The sequence below is a fragment of the Cervus elaphus genome, chromosome 12 (genome assembly GCF_910594005.1).
Source record: "Cervus elaphus chromosome 12, mCerEla1.1, whole genome shotgun sequence".
NCBI classification, from domain to species: Eukaryota; Metazoa; Chordata; class Mammalia; order Artiodactyla; family Cervidae; genus Cervus; species Cervus elaphus.
Window position 1 is genome coordinate 23,842,633 of NC_057826.1, and position 17,310 is coordinate 23,859,942.

At 36.4% G+C, this 17,310-nt stretch overlaps 1 protein-coding gene across 8 annotated transcripts in view; it reads right to left on the reverse strand.

Annotated features, from left to right (window-relative positions):
* The window catches only part of GPHN (gephyrin), a 524,395-nt gene that overhangs the window by 483,788 nt on the left and 23,297 nt on the right, over positions 1 to 17,310 (reverse strand). The gene's annotated exons all lie outside the window — the stretch shown is intronic.

Consider the following 17,310-nt stretch of genomic DNA (forward strand, 5'->3'; position numbering starts at 1 on the left):
ATATCTTTCACCTATCTGTTCAACTCAGTGTGAATGAAATCCTTATATACCTACTTTCAAAGAATGAAAATGAAGTTATTAGGATCAATTCTAAAGTCTATTCAGGAACTAAAAGTCCATGATTTCCTAACTGTGCAACTGACAGTATAAGAGCAAAACACAGGAGAAATCTAAAAAATTACTGGGACCTGTACCTAATTTAAAACATCATTAAAGTGATAGCCCTATTTGTCCCACTGGCCATTCTACAGAACATAACCTTAATCTCATTTCTGTCCCTGTCTCTGCCCTTGATTACACACATCCATTCTGGCATAAATAGTAAATCCATGTGGTTTTTAAAGAATAAAACCCAGAAAATTCAGGAAAGTAAAAATATCCCAAAATGTGTAATAAACATTCAGATAAGGAGTCAAATATTTTAATTTGCAATAAGTTATATCTAGTACTATTTTGTAATCAAGATGAAATAAGAGGGCAAAAGAACCATCCATATAAAACTCAATAATTGAGATTAACTGAGAAACTAACTAAATGGAAAACATTAAACACAGAAATTTTAGAACTTAAAAGTACTGTAATTGAAATTACAATGCTACCAGATGGGGTTTAACAATATACTGGTGGTGGCAGAAGTGGAAGACCAATTATTAAAACTATCCAACCTTGCAGAAAGGAAAAAAATTGAAGAAAATTATTAAGCTTCAGGGGCCGTGAACATTACCAAATGATCTAAAATATTTATAACTGTGGTCTCACTGGGGAAGACAATGAGACTGGGGGAAAAGAAATATTTGAAAAATAAATGGCTGAAAACTTCCCAAATATGATGAAAAACACCAATTTTAACAAGTATAGCTGATCCCTGATGGCTCAGACCATAAAAAATCTGCCTGCAGTGTAGGAAATCCAGGTTTGATCTCTGAGTCAGGAAGACGCCCTAGAGAAAGGAATGGCTTCCCCACTCCAGTATTCTTGCCTTGAGAATTCCGTGGACAGAGGAGCCTGGTGGGGTACAGTCCACAGGATTGCAAATAATCGGACACAACTGAGCACCTAACACTTTCACTTTTTTCACAGCCAATCCCAACCAGGATAAACATAAATAGAATCACATCAAGGCATATCATAGTCAAATTGATAAAAACCAAACATAAAGAAAAAATCTCCAATGCAACCAGAGAAGGGAGGAAAAAAAGGGGGAGAGGGAAACACATCAAGTACAACGAAACAATGATAAGAGTGACTAACTTCTCATAGGAGGTCAGAAGAAACAGGATAACATCTTTAAAGTACTTGGAGGGGGCATGTAGTAGCAACCTAAAATTTTTATATTCAGAAAAAATATCCTTCAGAAATGAGGGTGAAAAAAGACATTTCCAGCTAAACAAAAGCTGAGAGAATAAATACTTGCCATTAGATTGCACTATAAGAAATGCCAAAGGGCATCTCTTAGGTCAAAAAGAAAGAATACAAAGTGGATGCTCGGACCTAAAGAGAGGAACAGAGTACCAGAAATGGTAAATAAGTGGGAAAACAAAGACTAGGTTTTGTTTCTTGGCACTTAAAAGTTAAATAACTGTTTAATGTAAAATATAGCAGCATAGGGTAAAGTGGGGTTCAAAAAATACATAGAAGTAAAATATATAATGAAAAATTTCAGAAAGTTCCAAAAATCAATGGTTAAGTTTGCCACATGCCAGTAATTATTTACAAAGTATTTAAATTATTTTTATAGCTATTTACACAGCATTCAACCTGTATAGGTTATTATAAATAATCTAGAAATGATTTAAAGTGTGTATTGGGAAGATGCTCACAGGATATACCCAAATCCTATACCATTTTATATAAGGAACTTGAGTGATTACATATGTTAGTATGGGGGTGGTTGTGGAACCAACCTTCCTTGGATACCAAAGAAAACCGTATCTTGCAGTAAAGTTTTACACTGGAAAACTGGAAACAGGAAACAGGCTGGGTGAGGTGGATAATGAGAGAGAGAGAGTGACAATAGGAAGTATGAGATATGAAATATGAGACTTTCTGAGAAGATGGAAGTATTTTTATCTAGCTTTCAGTTATATGCAAAGAAATTAGGAAAGCAAATAGTTTTCAGATATGTTAGTCACTCAGGCATTAATGAGTAAATAAACATTGAGAAGAACGAAAGGGAGATATCTAAGATGACTTCAAGTTTTCTTGGTTACAGAGCTATCAGTTTCCCTTAACCACACTGCAGGATATGCTTAAAGAAGTTTTCAGGCATAAAGGCTGTGAGTCTTGTTCTGGGCATGCAGAGGAGGCCCAGAGGATAATCAAGCGGAAAAAATAGGGAATGTAATGAAAGAATGTGGAGGGGAACAACTTTCAAGCTTAAGACTTAGATACAAGGCAAGAACACAAAAGTGGTAGTTAACGTAATAAGAGTAGAAAAGGTTATCCAAAAGTAATACCTAAAGTAAGATGGAGGTTCCTGACACTGTACAGGAGACAGGGATCAAGACCATCCCCATGGAAAAGAAATGCAAAAAGCAAAATGGCTGTCTGAGGAGGCCTCACAAATAGCTGTGAAAAGAAGTGAAGTGAAAAGCAAAGGAGAAAAGGAAAGATATTCCCATTTGAATGCAGAGTTCCAAAGAATATCAAGGAGAGAGAACAAAGCCTTCCTCAGCGATCAATGCAAAGAAATAGAGGAAAACAATAGAATGGGAAAGACTAGAGATTTCTTCAAGAAAATTAGAGATACCAAGGGAACATTTCATGCAAAGATGGGCTCAAAAAAGGACAGAAATGCTATGGACCTAACAGAAGCAGAGATATTAAGAAGAGGTGGCAAGAATACACAGAAGAACTATAAAAAAAGATCTTCACGACCCTGATAATCACGAAGGTGTGATCACTGACCTAGAGCCAGACATCCTGGAATGTGAAGTCAAGTGGGCCTTAGGAAGCATCACTACGAACAAAGCTAGTGGAGGTGATGGAATTCCAGTTGAGCTATTTCACATCCTGAAAGATGATGCTGTGAAAGTGCTGCACTCAATATGCCAGCAAATTTGGAAACCTCCACATTGGCCACAGGACTGGAAAAGGTCAGTTTTCATTCCAATCCCAAAGCAGGGCAATGGCAAAGAATGCTCAAACTACCAGACAAATGCATTCATCTCACATGCTAGTAAAGTAATGCTCAAAATTCTCCAAGCCAGGCTTCAACAGTACATGAACCGTGAACTTCCAGATGTTCAAGCTGGATTTAGAAAAGAGAGGAACCAGAGATCAAATTGCCAACATCCGCTGGATCATCGAAAAAGCAAGAGAGTTCCAGAAAAACATCTATTTCTGCTTTATTGACTATGCCAAAGCCTTTGACTGTGGATCACAGTAAACTGTGGAAAATTCTGAAAGAGATGGTAATACCAGACCACCTGACCTGCCTCTTGAGAAACCTGTATGCAGGTCAGGAAGCAACAGTTAGAACTGGACATGGAACAACAGACTGGTTCCAAATAGGAAAAGGAGTACATCAAGGCTGTATATTGTCACCCTGCTTATTTAACTTATATGCAGAGTACATCATGAGAAACGCTGGGCTGGATGAAGCACAAGCTGGAATCAAGATTGCCGGGAGAAATATCAATAACCTCAGATATACAGATGACACCACTCTTATGGCAGAAAGTGAAGAGGAACTAAAAGCCTCCTGATGAAAGTGAAAGATGAGAGTGAAAAAGCTGGCGTAAAGCTCAACTTTCAGAAAACTAAGATCATGGCATCTGGTCCCATCACTTCATGGGAAACAGATGGGGAAACAGTGGAAACAGTGTCAGATTTTATTTTTGGGGACTCCAAAATCACTGCAGATGGTGATTGCAGCCATGAAATTAAAAGACGCTTACTCCTTGGAAGGAAATTTATGACCAACCTAGATAGCACATTAAAAAGCAGAGACATTACTTTGCCAACAAAGGTCTGTCTAGTAAAGGCTATGGTTTTTCTAGTGGTCATGTATGGATGTGAGAGTTGGACTGTGAAGAAAGCTGAGCACCGAAAAATTGATGGTTTTGAACTGTGGTGTTGGAGAAGACTCTTGAGAGTCCCTTGGACTGCAAAGAGATCCAACCAGTCCATCCTAAAGGAGATCAGTCCTGGGTGTTCATTGTACAGACTGATGTTGAAGCTGAAACTCCAGTACTTTGGCCACCTGATGTGAAGAGCTGACTCATTTGAAAAGACCCTGATGCTGGGAGGGATTGGGGGCAGGAGGAGAAGGGGACGACAGAGGATGAGATGGTTGGATGGCATCACCAACTCGATGGACATGGGTTTGGGTAGTCTCCGGGAGTTGCTGATGGACAGGGAGGCCTGGCGTGCTGTGGTTCATGGAATCGCAAAGAGTTGGACACGACAGAGCGACTGAACTGAACTGAACTGAACTGAACCCGACTCTTTGCAATCCCATAGACCGTAGCCCACCAGATTCCTCTGTTCATGGGATTTCCCAGACAAGAACACTAGAGTGGCTTGCCATTTCCTTCTATAAGGGATCTTCCCCACCCAGGGGATGAACCCACGTTTCCTGCATTGGCAAGCAGATTCTTTACCACTGAGCCACTAGTGAAGCCCACTCTAAAGCTTAGTAGATTAAGAATAACCATTTCATTTTAGCTCAAAACTCTGTGCATCAACTGAGTATTAAAGTTTAAGCCAAAATTATAAGAAAAGTTACCCATAAGATTATAGATTAAAAACAGTTACCAGCAATGTATATGTATGGCTGAGTTCCTTCACAGTTCATCTGAAACTACCATAACGTTGTTCATCAGCTATACCCCAATATAAAATAAAAAGCTTTTTTAAAAAGTTACCAGCAAATCTCTATTGGGCTTGCTCATATATCAACTGGTATTGTCAGTTGGTACACAGATGATGGCCTCACTGACATGCCTGTCAGCAGGGAGGCTGCAACCTGGGGTAACAGGGGTCATGTATATATCTCATCACTCTGAAAGCTAATCCAGGTTTTCATATATAGAAGGAGAGAAGAGGTTCTGAAAAGCAGCAAAAGTAGAAGCTACAAGACCTCTGGAGGTCTTGATTCAGGATTTGCACAATATTCTTAGCCATATTCAATTGGTCAAAGCAAGTAACAAGACAAGCCCTGATTCAAGGGGTGAAACAAAATGCCCTACGCCTCACAATGGAAAGAGATGCAAAAAATTGTGGCCACTTTTGCAATTTATCACAGCATGTTTAATAAAGAAAAGATACAGAAAAGAGGCAGCTTAACAGTGGAGGCAAAGAGTCGTCATTGGAACATAAAGTAAGAATGATACAACCCAAGAACAACCATAAATTAGGTACCAAATAACAACCAGAGAAACCTGGAAGCTGAGACCTGATGAGGATTTCTTTAGAGGAAACCAAGGGCCTTGAAAATGGTATATCATCTGTCCTTACGACTGAAACAATCACCATGAGAAACCCTAAATGGGATTGCCTAAATTGCCATTTAAAAATAAAACCTAGCCTTATTCAGCTATGTTAACATAACTCAAGGACTTCACAAAATACTACCAAAGTAGACTGCATGACTTATTAATATTAGCCTACTTGGAAATAGCTTAGCATTATTTTATATGAATAAAATTTCAGTGATATTTCTTTGTATTAATTTGAGTTGTATCACTTTAGAAAAGACAGGTACAAGTAAGTTTATCAGGCTCACTGGAAAAGCATGTATTTCAATGTCATCTTCTGTTTAATTTCAGTTATACCAAGACATTTAAAATTGATTATCGCTTACTCACTTTCAAAAATACTAATTTCATTCTAAGAGCTAATTATGTTATCTTTAACATTATTTCATGTATCTCAGTGAAATACAGTTGTAATATAATACAGTGGCATTAAGAATATAGACAACCTAAACTACCCAAGTTGGTAGTTTATCCACTAGTAAACTATGTGACTTAGACATACCACTTCATTTCTCTGTACCGCAGTTTTCCTCAGACGAAAAAGTGGAATAGGTTGTATTTTTTTAGGTTACAATTACTTTTAACCTAGTTAATACACGTGAAGTGTTCAGTACAAAGCCTGATATATACTAATCATAAGATACAAATGTTAACTGTAATTATTAGAGTTTTTCTCCTGTTGTACAGAAAAAACCCAGGAGTGGAGCTTTAATCCTAATCTCACCACTTGTTACATCTTTGAGCAAACTGATTGACTTCTCTGTGACTCATTCATTTCCTTACCTATAAAATGGCATCACTGACTCAATGGACATGAGTTTGAACAAACTCCGGGAGACTGTGAAAGGCAGGGAAGCCTGGCGTGCTGCAATCCATGGGGTCACAGAGTCAGACATGACTGAGCAACTGAACAACAAAAAGGTCTCTTTCAGTTTAAGAATTTCTCATTATGTTAAAATGCATTAAGAAAATTCACATTCTCTCTTCTCATTAAATTAGGAGTTCATATCATTTCTCTCCCCTGCTCATTCTGAAATTCTTTCTCCCTTATATGTGCTCAGTCGCTCAGTCACGTCCAACTCTTTGTGACCCCTTAACTTCTCATTTATTTTCATTCATTTTAATATTTACTAATTTTTCTTCAGATATTCAAATCTCTTCTCTTTCTTTTTCACCTCTGGTGACATTTTCCTAGGAGACTGATAGAACTGTTTTCTTATTTGCCTCTACTCAGTTATACCATTTCCTATAATCTCAACACAGCCATGGTCTGCCATCCTGTGACAGAATAATAACACCAACAACACAGCATTTTTATAGCATTTTTACATGCATCCTCCCATTTAAATCTCAAAACCATCACCCTCTAAAAAGTTATCAGGCTCAGAGACAGAATGTGATCTGACCTACAATCTGCAGACCCAGGACATAAACTTAGGATAAATGCCTTAGACTATTATTTTTTTGTTATTCCTCATTGTTTCCTTGTCTTACTAGAGTGAACATGAAATTAGTTATCAAGAGAACCTAATTTTGAGAATCAACTCTGATACTTAACTGTATGACCTTGTCTTGTATTGGATATATCACAATTCTGAATCTGTTTCCCCATTTATAATACTGGGCTAACAAAATGTCTTGTAAGAATAAAGAAACAACAAAATGACTTTAAAAACCTAAGGGGCTGTACTTTTTTCAAACATCTTATTCATGCCAAAACCTGCCTACCTCTAATTCACTGTATAACTAAATTTTCTCCCTTTGGCCCATGTAGCATAGAACTATATCAACTTTTTACTCACTGTTCTGAATTAACCCCCTAGTTCTCAGAATCTTCTGACCCTTTTGATTCATAGAAGACATTTTCTACGTTTGGAAAGATGAATTCCATTGAACAGAGGAAATATGGTCATTCAAAAATTGTACAGCATCAACTACATGCTAGGGACTATGAACCAGAAAATAACATATATATAGAGAAAAAAAGAAACCTGCTAAAATGAGAGAGAGAGGTTATTAAAACGATCAATTTTTCATCCATCTACTAGAAGATAAGAGACCTCCTTCACTTTCTTTCTCCTCTAATTCTAACTCTGTCTCTCCTCTGTTGGATACAGGAAGAGAGCAAAAAGAATGAGAAAAAGTTGGGTTCAGTTTCAAAGGCTAGGGAGAAAGGGATAAGATACAGTATCTAAAAAACTACAGCACTCCTAATACCTCCAGATAACCTACATAAAGCATCAGTAACTAAGAAACGGGATGAAAGAGAACAAAATCAATAAGCATGTACAACTTGTCAGTAATTGTGAGAGGTGCATATAAACTCAGTATCACATTTATTATGTACACAATCTTGAGAGGTAGGCAATTCTTTCACTCAACAAATATGTACTGGGTACTATGTGCTAGATACTGTTTGGGATACTCAGAATACATCAGTAAGCAAAACTAAGGTATGAAGATCTCTGCCCTGGTGAAGCTTATTTTAACAAAAGAGGTAGATAATAAAGAATGAATTCAATATGTAAATTAAGAAATGTGTTAAATGGCAAAAAAAAAAATCTATAGAAAAAACAAACCAGGTAAGGGGGATTAGAGGTATATAGCAGAGGAGTGTATGTGGAAAAGAGATAAGGCTGTGATTTTAATTACAATGGTTTGAGATGGTGACATTTAAAGAAGTTGTTTGTGTGGTTCCTGGGAGCCACTGGAGTTCTAAACAGAGAAGTGAAATATTTTACTTACTTTTTGAAGGGATCACTCAGCTATGTTAACAGAAGACTGTTAGAGGGCATGTAAGAGGGCAACTGAGTTAAATTACAAAGTTATTGCAGTAACCCAGGTAAGAAATAATAGTGGTTTGGACCAAGGTGGAAGAAGGTTTAGGTAGTGAGAAACTGACATATTTGGAATAAATCTTCATATTTTGAAAGTAGGGCTTGACAAGATTTTGATTACAATTGGTCATGGGAGTAAAAAAGAAGAATCAAGGGTGGCTCCAACTGGAAAAAGGCAGTAAATATTTATTGAACTAAAAAATACTGCAGAAAGAGCAAGTTTTGAGCAGGTAATGAGTAATTTGGTTTCAGACATATTAATTATAAGATATTAATCAGACATCCAAATGGTGATGCTAAGTAGAGTATATGTATACAGAATATATGAGTCTGGAATTCAAGAGAGGGATCTTAAATGGGGATATACAGTTAACTCTCAAACAACACAGGGCTTATGGGCACCTAACCCTCCATACAGTGGAAAATCCAAGTATAACTTATAATTTACCCTCCTTATCTGAGGTTCCTCTGTATCCAAGGTTCTGTATCTTCAGATTTAACCAACCACGGCTTGCATAGTACTTACAGTATTTACTATTGAAAAAAAATCTGAGTATAAGTGGACCCACACAGTTCACAAATCTATGTTTTTCAAGGGTCAACAGTATATAAGTTTAAGAATTTTCAGGATATAGTTTATATTTAGAGCCACGGTCCTCAAGGGTGTGAGTATAGATATAGAAGAGAACCCAAAACAAATGCTCTGATATTTAAGAGACTGGGAAAAGGTGGAAAACAAGTGACAAAGAAAGATTTTTAAAAACTATAATTTCCTAGAAGCCAAGTGCAGAAGGAGAAGGTATATGTAAGAAGGAACAGTTAGATAGATATTTGTGTTAAACACTGCTGCTAAATCAAGGGAGATGAGCATTAAGAAATTAACTTGAGATTTAGCAAAATGAAGGTCATTTATAATACTGTCAAAAGTAGTTTCAATGCAATGGTAATGGCAAAAGCTTAACTGTGCTAGATTTAAGGGGAAATAGGAAAAAGAGAATTGGACACTGTGAACATGGAGAACTCTTTCAAGGAGTCTGTTGTAAATGGGGAGCAAGTGTAAGTGCTACCTGGTAAGTAAGCAGGGCAAAAAAACAAAGAAACATGTTTTAAAGACAGAAAAGAGTGGTAGATTTTGTCTTCTTATGGCAGTGATGCAGTACTGAGAAAACTTTATGACATAGTAAGAGTGGAGAACTGATGTCCTTAATTAGGCATAGAGAGAGAGAATCTAAAACACAGTGGAGAGAACTGACTTTAGAACAGCAGAAAGTAACAGGTGAGAATACAGACTATAGGGATTGGAGATATTCATAGCAGGTAAATGTGGTAAAAAGGAGTCTATATAAATTATCTTCTGACTGCTACAATTTTTTCAGTGAGGCAAGAAGCAAAATCATCAGCGGAGGACAAGACCAGGGGATGAGATACTATTGGAAGGCATGATGAGAGAAAACATGGAATCAGTCATTAAGAGAAGAGAAAAATAAACGATCCAGGAAAATATGGTAATATTAAGGATTCATTTCATGTCTGTGATGAATTTAAAGTAAAACTAGTCAGCATGATTTTGCAGTTTCCTCTAGACACATACAGCTCCACAGATACAAACTAAAAGACTGGATTTAACCTGGGTTATAGTTTTTCTAAGTGAATATGACCACGTTAAAGTGAGATAAGAAAGTTAAAAGGTTTATGTCACCTGTTTATGAAAGGAATTGCGAATGCATGCTACAGATAATGAAGGATCATGAAATTTATGTCGGATAAAAGAGGAAGTGATGGCTCAAGGAACACAGGGACAAATTAAAAGATGGTAGAGGCAAAAAATCAATTATCTGTATTTTGTAAAAAAGTTAAGTTGTCCAAATCACACATTATTTCAGTTACATAATAAGAACAGAAAATGAACTCAGATGTGCTTCATTCCAGTCACTCCTTCCATAATACCAATAGCACCATGCTGTCTTATAAATCTGATTTTCATTGGCATGCCACCCTCTGCCAAGTTGGACCTAGGCATATTACAAGTTACACAATTTTTTCCCAGGCCTCTTTCACCTCCTCCTTCTTCTTCTAAGAACCCTTCTGTGTCCAAACTCACAAATAAGTCATGCCCTCCCTCAACTTATACAAAATTGCTTCCATTTTTCCCTTCTAATAGACCCGCTTCATGAAAATCTGAACCACTTAAGAATCGTTCTGACTGTAAAAATATCTATAAATATAAAGGACTAAATAAACCCTCTTCACAGGTATTCTCATTCTAACAGGGAATCTGGTTAACCCTCTTTAAACCCCAATGTCAACCATATTAGGTAAAATAATTCAGCTGCATAAGAATTTCTTACTGACTTTTATTATTTCTAGCACTGTCTCCCTTGACTATATCCTTTATAAAATCCCACAGTACAGAATGTTACCTTCTCTCAGAGTGAAAAGTGATAATATTATAAATAATAATTTATAACAAAAATAAATATAAATAAAATAATAAATAAATAAAAATAATAAAAATAAATTATAAATGGCTGAAAAGACCAAGGTCTTATTTATAACTTAGTCAAGACTATTATTTTCAAAGAAACCATAAAGTCAGGACAACAAGAAGACTTCAATCCTGAATATATACCAAAGTATCATCACTGATGATCTTGGAAGGCAGAAGGCAGAATTCTACTACAAATGCTATATGTCTCTGTAGTTATGTTCAGTTAGCACGGAAAATCAGTTTTATTACAATTTACAATTATTCAATCTACCTTTCGTCAAAAGGATAATCACCTCTACTTGTTCCTATGTAACACAGTACTTTTACAGGAGTAAACATCTCTGCCCCACTGACTCTGGCTTTGGCCAATGGCATATAAACAAACATCCAAGCAGATTTAAGAGCCAGAACATATTTCTGCCAAATCTCTTTCTTTTTTTTCCCCTGTTATAAGAACAGAGTGGCCCAAATAGGAGTTGCTCCCCAGCCTGGATCTCAGAAATCTCAGAAGATACATGGAGCAAGAGCAGAGCCATGCCAACGTTCGGGTAACACGCAGCAAGAGTGAGAAATAAACCTTTGCTGTTACAAGCCAGTGAAATACTGGCATCTTTTGTTACACAGTGTAATTCAGCGAAAGTTAATACAGCATGTATTATTTTTAAAATCGGAAAAAATAGATTTCACTGTTTCAATCTTTAAGGAAAGTAGGTATGTAATAAATACTTCAACAACAACTGGGCGGGGGGGGGGGGGAATGAAGCAAGTGTGATCATATTTTTAAGACATCAGAAAACTTAAGAAGTAACAAGAAATAGATAAACTGAAATTCCAGAAAGAGAAGAGCCCTCTTTAGGATAGGTGACAATCATATGCTATTTCTTTCCTAAGATCACTTAATGATTCTGGGCATAGATTGAGAACTGAGATTGGCCCAGGCAAGAGGACATGTGAAAAGAGTAAGCAGCAGAGCTTTTAAGTGTGATGGACTGAAAACCAGAAAGCTCCAAATATAAGGCAAAAAAAAGGACAATCGCTGAGTTCTACAGTGATTCTCCCAGGAGGCTGGGTGAAGGAGATTGAATTAAAGAGATAAATTTCCCTTAGTTTCATGGTAGTTAGGAGAAAACCTGCTAGAAAAAGGAGACTCACATAAGCAAACAGATGACAGGTCTCCAACACTGCCTGAATCTGAAGCAGTGTGAAGCAAGAGAACAAAGGGCCAATCTCGAAATCACCAAAGAACAGAACTGAAACTTCTATAGTCTTTCAGGACTGTGGAGAAGAAGCCCGACAGTCTCTCAGTCAAAAATCCAGTAGGGCAAGGATAACAAATGAGAGATGATTAAATCTTACTAAAATATTACCAGAACTGCAATCAAGACTGACCCTAATTAAACCCAGCTCAATTCTTATTTAAATTGAGGTGTCAGCACCTCACTCAACTGGCCTGACATTTGGAAAAAGGTATATATTCTCTTCAAACTTTATCGAGTTAAAATACAATACTCAGTATATAATAAAAAAAAAAAAATTTGAACTTCTATTAACCATCCTTTTCATCAATATTTTCATTATATATTTTTTCCTTCCTTAACAACTTATGTGAGAAGACAAGAAAATATGGCCTATAATCAAGACAAAAACAAGAAAATAGAAGCAAGGTCACAGGTGATGCCCAGCAAAGACTTTAAAATAGCAACTGTCAATATTTTCATGAAAGAAAAGAATTTTTAGAAGTTTATGAAAGAATGGAGATAGTCAACAAAAATGGGAATCTATTTTAAAAGAAACTATTTTAAAAACAGGACTCTACTTTTTTTTAATTCCTAGAACTGAGAAAATAAGATACTTGAAGTAATTTCAGTATCAGGCTGGACACATCAAGAGAGAATAAACTTAAGAAACAAGTTGATAGAAAACACCCACTAACCCACAGAGAGAGAAGAGTAAAGAGTAGCACAAAAGATATATAGTATACAACCAAAACATCTAACATGATTGAGGAGAGAGAATAGAGTAAAAGTAACAAAAGATAAAAGGGCTTCCCAGGTGGCTCAGGAGTAAAAGAATCTGACTGCCAAATGCAGGAGCCACAGGAGACTCGGGTTCAATCCCTGGGTCAGGAAGATCCCCTGGAGTAGGAAATGGCAACCCACTCCAGTATACTTGCCTGGAAAATGCCATGAACAGGGGAGCATGGCAGGCCACAGTCCATGGGGTCACAAAGAATAGGACACAAGTGAGCACAGCACAGCAACAAAGATTCAAAAGCCAAATTTTTCCAAAATTATTTTAAAAAATCAACTCAAAAAGAACAACAAAAATCAACCCAGCAAACCCCAAACAGGATAAATGCAAATAAAATCATGCTTGGATACCACACAGTCAAACCATTAGAAACTAAAAGCATAAAGAAATTCTAAAAGCAGCAAAGAAACACATATTACCTCTAAACAAGCAACAATAAGTCTGACAGCTGACTTTTCTTTTTTTTTTTCTTTTTCTAGTTTAATTTTTTTTCATTTATTTTTATTAGTTTGAGGCTAATTACTTCACAACATTGAAGTGGGTTTCGTCATACATTGACATGAATCAGCCATGGAGTTACATGTATTCCCCATCCCGATCCCCCCTCCCACCTCCCTCTTTACCCGATCCCTCTGGGTCTTCCCAGTGCACCAGGCCCGAGCACTTGTCTCATGCATCCAACCTGGGCTGGTGATCTGTTTCACCATAGATAATATACATGTTTCGATGCTGTTCTCGCGAAACATCCCACCCTCGCCTTCTCCCACAGAGTTCAAAAGTCTGTCTGTACATCTGTGTCTCTTTTTCTGTTTTGCATATAGGGTTATCATTACCATCTTTCTAAATTCCATATATATGTGTTAGTATGCTGTAAGGTTCTTTATCTTTCTGGCTTACTTCACTCTGTGTAATGGGCTCCAGTTTCATCCATCTCATTAGAACTGATTCAAATGAATTCTTTTTAATGGCTGAGTAATATTCCATGGTGTATATGTACCACAGCTTCCTTATCCATTCATCTGCTGATGGGCATCTAGGTTGCTTCCATGTCCTGGCTATTATAAACAGTGCTGCGATGAACACTGGGGTGCATGTGTCTCTTTCAGATCTGGTTTCCTCAGTGTGTATGCCCAGAAGTGGGATTGCTGGGTCATACGGCAGTTCTATTTCAGTTTTTTAAGAGATCGCCACACTGTTCTCCATAGCGGCTGTACTAGTTTGCATTCCCACCAACAGTGTAAGAGGGTTCCCTTTTCTCCACACCCTCTCCAGCATTTATTGCTTGTAGACTTTTGGATAGCAGCCATCCTGACTGGCGTGTAATGGTACCTCATTGTGGTTTTGATTTGCATTTCTCTGATAATGAGTGATGTTGAGCATCTTTTCATGTGTTTGTTAGCCATCTGTATGTCTTCTTTGGAGAAATGTCTGTTTAGTTCTTTGGCCCAGTTTTTGATTGGGTCATTTATTTTTCTGGAATTGAGCTGCAGGAGTTGCTTGTATATTTTTGAGATTAATCCTTTGTCTGTTGCTTCGTTTGCTATTATTTTCTCCCAATCTGAGGGCTGACAGCTGACTTTTCAAAGGAAATTGTGGCAGCCAGAAAAGAAATGACATGTTGGTACTGTAGAAAGAATAAAAGACACAAACCTATAATTCTAACAGAAAACTTTTCCTTTAAAAACATGAAATGAAGATGTCTGCAGACAAATCACAGCTAAGAAAATCTATGTCCAACAGATGAGCAATATAAGAAATATTAAAGGAAAGACATCAAGCTACAGGAAAATTATCCTGGATGATAGCAGAGAACTGCAAAAAAGAATGGAGAGCACTAGAAAGAGTATATAGACAAATAGAAAAAGATACTGTTTGAAAAAATTATGTCTATGTTTTTATAACACATGTTGATGAAAACACCACAAAAGGCAGACAGGAGTAAATGAAATTTAACTGACAAGTTTTTCACTGTTTGGGAAGTAGCAAGAGTATTGATTTAAGATACAAAAATTAACCAATGACATCCATTAAAATCTCTAGGATGACTAAAAAATATATAATTATAGATGAATGCATAACAGAAAAGTTAATTAGGAAAAAAATGAAAGTTACAAAAGTTGACAAATCAAAAATGCAGGAAAGGAATAATTTAAAAATTATAAGGAGCAGATAGGGCAGAGAGAAAAAAGCTAGTGAGATGACAGAATTCTACCCAACTACATTAGTATTCACATTAAATGTAAATAAACATTCTAATTAAAACCCAAAGATTGTCAAGCTAGATCAAATAAACATGACCCAATAATATGTTACTTCCAAAGGATAATACCTTAAACACAAGAATACAGATAGGTTGAAATAAAAGGAAAAATAAACCATAGAAATACGGATGAAAAGAAAGAGCAATCATATTAACAGAAATTCTAAAGCAGACTTCAAGGCAAGAAACACCAACAGAGATAGAAAAGGACATTTTATAATTACATAATGGTTCAACTGAAAATTATAACAATCCTAAATTTTTATAACCTAACAAGAGCTCCAGAAAACATAAATAGAAAAGTTGAAAGAGCTGAAAGGAAATATCTAGTAACAGTTGGTAATTTTAAGATTCTTCTGTCATAACTGACAAAAAAGAAAGAAAAGCATTAAAAATCTTAAAAGATTTTATCAACATGATTAACCAGTTTGAACTTGTTGACCCATAAGACTAAGATCAACAAACTGTAGAATAAACATTCTTTTCTAGCACAGATGAAATGTACCAATCTAACATTAACTCCTTCAGAGAAAAGAGAGACAGAGACTTCCCAATACTTTTTACGAGGCCAGCAGACCTTGATAACAATACCTAACAAAAATTTCCCAAGAAAAGAAGATTACAGGCTAATGAATAGAAATAAAAATCCTAAACAAAATATTAACAAATTGAATCCAGTGATACAATACACTGTGACCAAATGGGATTTATCCGAGGAGTGCAGGGTTAGTTTAACATTGAAATCAGTGTAATTCACCATAATACCGAATTAAGACCATGAATCATATGATTTATCTCAGTAAAAGCAGAAAAACATTCCATAAAATTTAACTATTAATAATTAATTTATATTTAAAGTAAACATAAGTATATTTAAATAAAAGTTGAAAAGAAAGCAAAATCGCTCAGTCGTGTCCAAGCCTTAGTGACCCCATGGACTGGAGCCCACCAGGCTCCTCTGTCCATGGAATTCTCCAGGCAAGAATACTGGAGTGAGTTGTCATTCCCTTCTCCAGGGGACTTTCCCAACCCAGGGATCAAACCCGGGTCTCCCACACTGCAGGCAGATAGATTCTCTACCATCTGAGCCACCAGGGAAGCCTAAGTAAATGTTAGCCATTACTAATTCAGAAAACCTTCAGAAAACTAGGAATAGATAGTAACTTCTTTAATCTGATAAAGGGTACCTACAAAAACCTATACTAACATAATAATTAAAGATGAAAAAGTGAACACCCCCCACCACACACTAAATTCAGGAATAAAACAATCACTATTTCCCCTAAACATTGTTCTGAAAGTTTTGATTATTGCAATTAAAAAAAGAAAGAAAAAAGTGTAAAGACTAGAAAGAAGTAATGGTATTATTGTCCTTAGATGATATAGATGTAAATAGAAAATAGAACAGAATCTACAAACTGCTAAATATTAAAAATAAGCTAATTTATTTGCCATTTGCAGCAACATGGATGGACTTGGAGGACATCATGCTAAGTGAAATAAGTCAGACACAGAGAGACAAACACTGTCTGATGTTACTTATGGAACAGGAAAGAACACATCCGACTCCATATTGGATATGTTTCTTTTATTTTATCCTTTTATTCTAATGCTTTCACTACAATAAATTAAAGAACAGTTGCCTGTAGCCTGAAACATACAGGACAGCCCCGTTCTCAAGTCTCTGACCTTCAGAACTTTTCCATTCATACAGATATAAAAAGTTGCAGAAGAGAGAATAACATTTATCTTGCTGGAGGTTTATACAAACACTGTGACCAGCCCTAGTGGACACCTGCAAGAACAAAAGGATTCCAGCACAAAGAAGTTTGCACAACCAACCACACCCTCTCCTCTTTTTACTATAAAAGAAGCCTGAATTCTCACTCAGGCAACCTGGTTCTTTGGGGGCACTAGTTCACCATCTTCTCTGTCTGCTGGCTTTCTAAATGAACTCTATTCCTTGCCCCAATAACTCATCTCTTGAATTACTGGCCTGTTGGGTGGCAAGTAGTATGAACTTGGATTCAGTAACACTTATATGTGGAATTCAAAACACAACAAACTTGATCCAAATGTAAACTGATATAGTCACTGTGGAGAACAATAAACTAAAAATAGAACTACTATATGACCCAGCAATCCCAATCCTGGGTATATACCTGGAAAAAAAACATAACTCAAAAAGACAAATGAACCCTCGTGTTCAGTGAA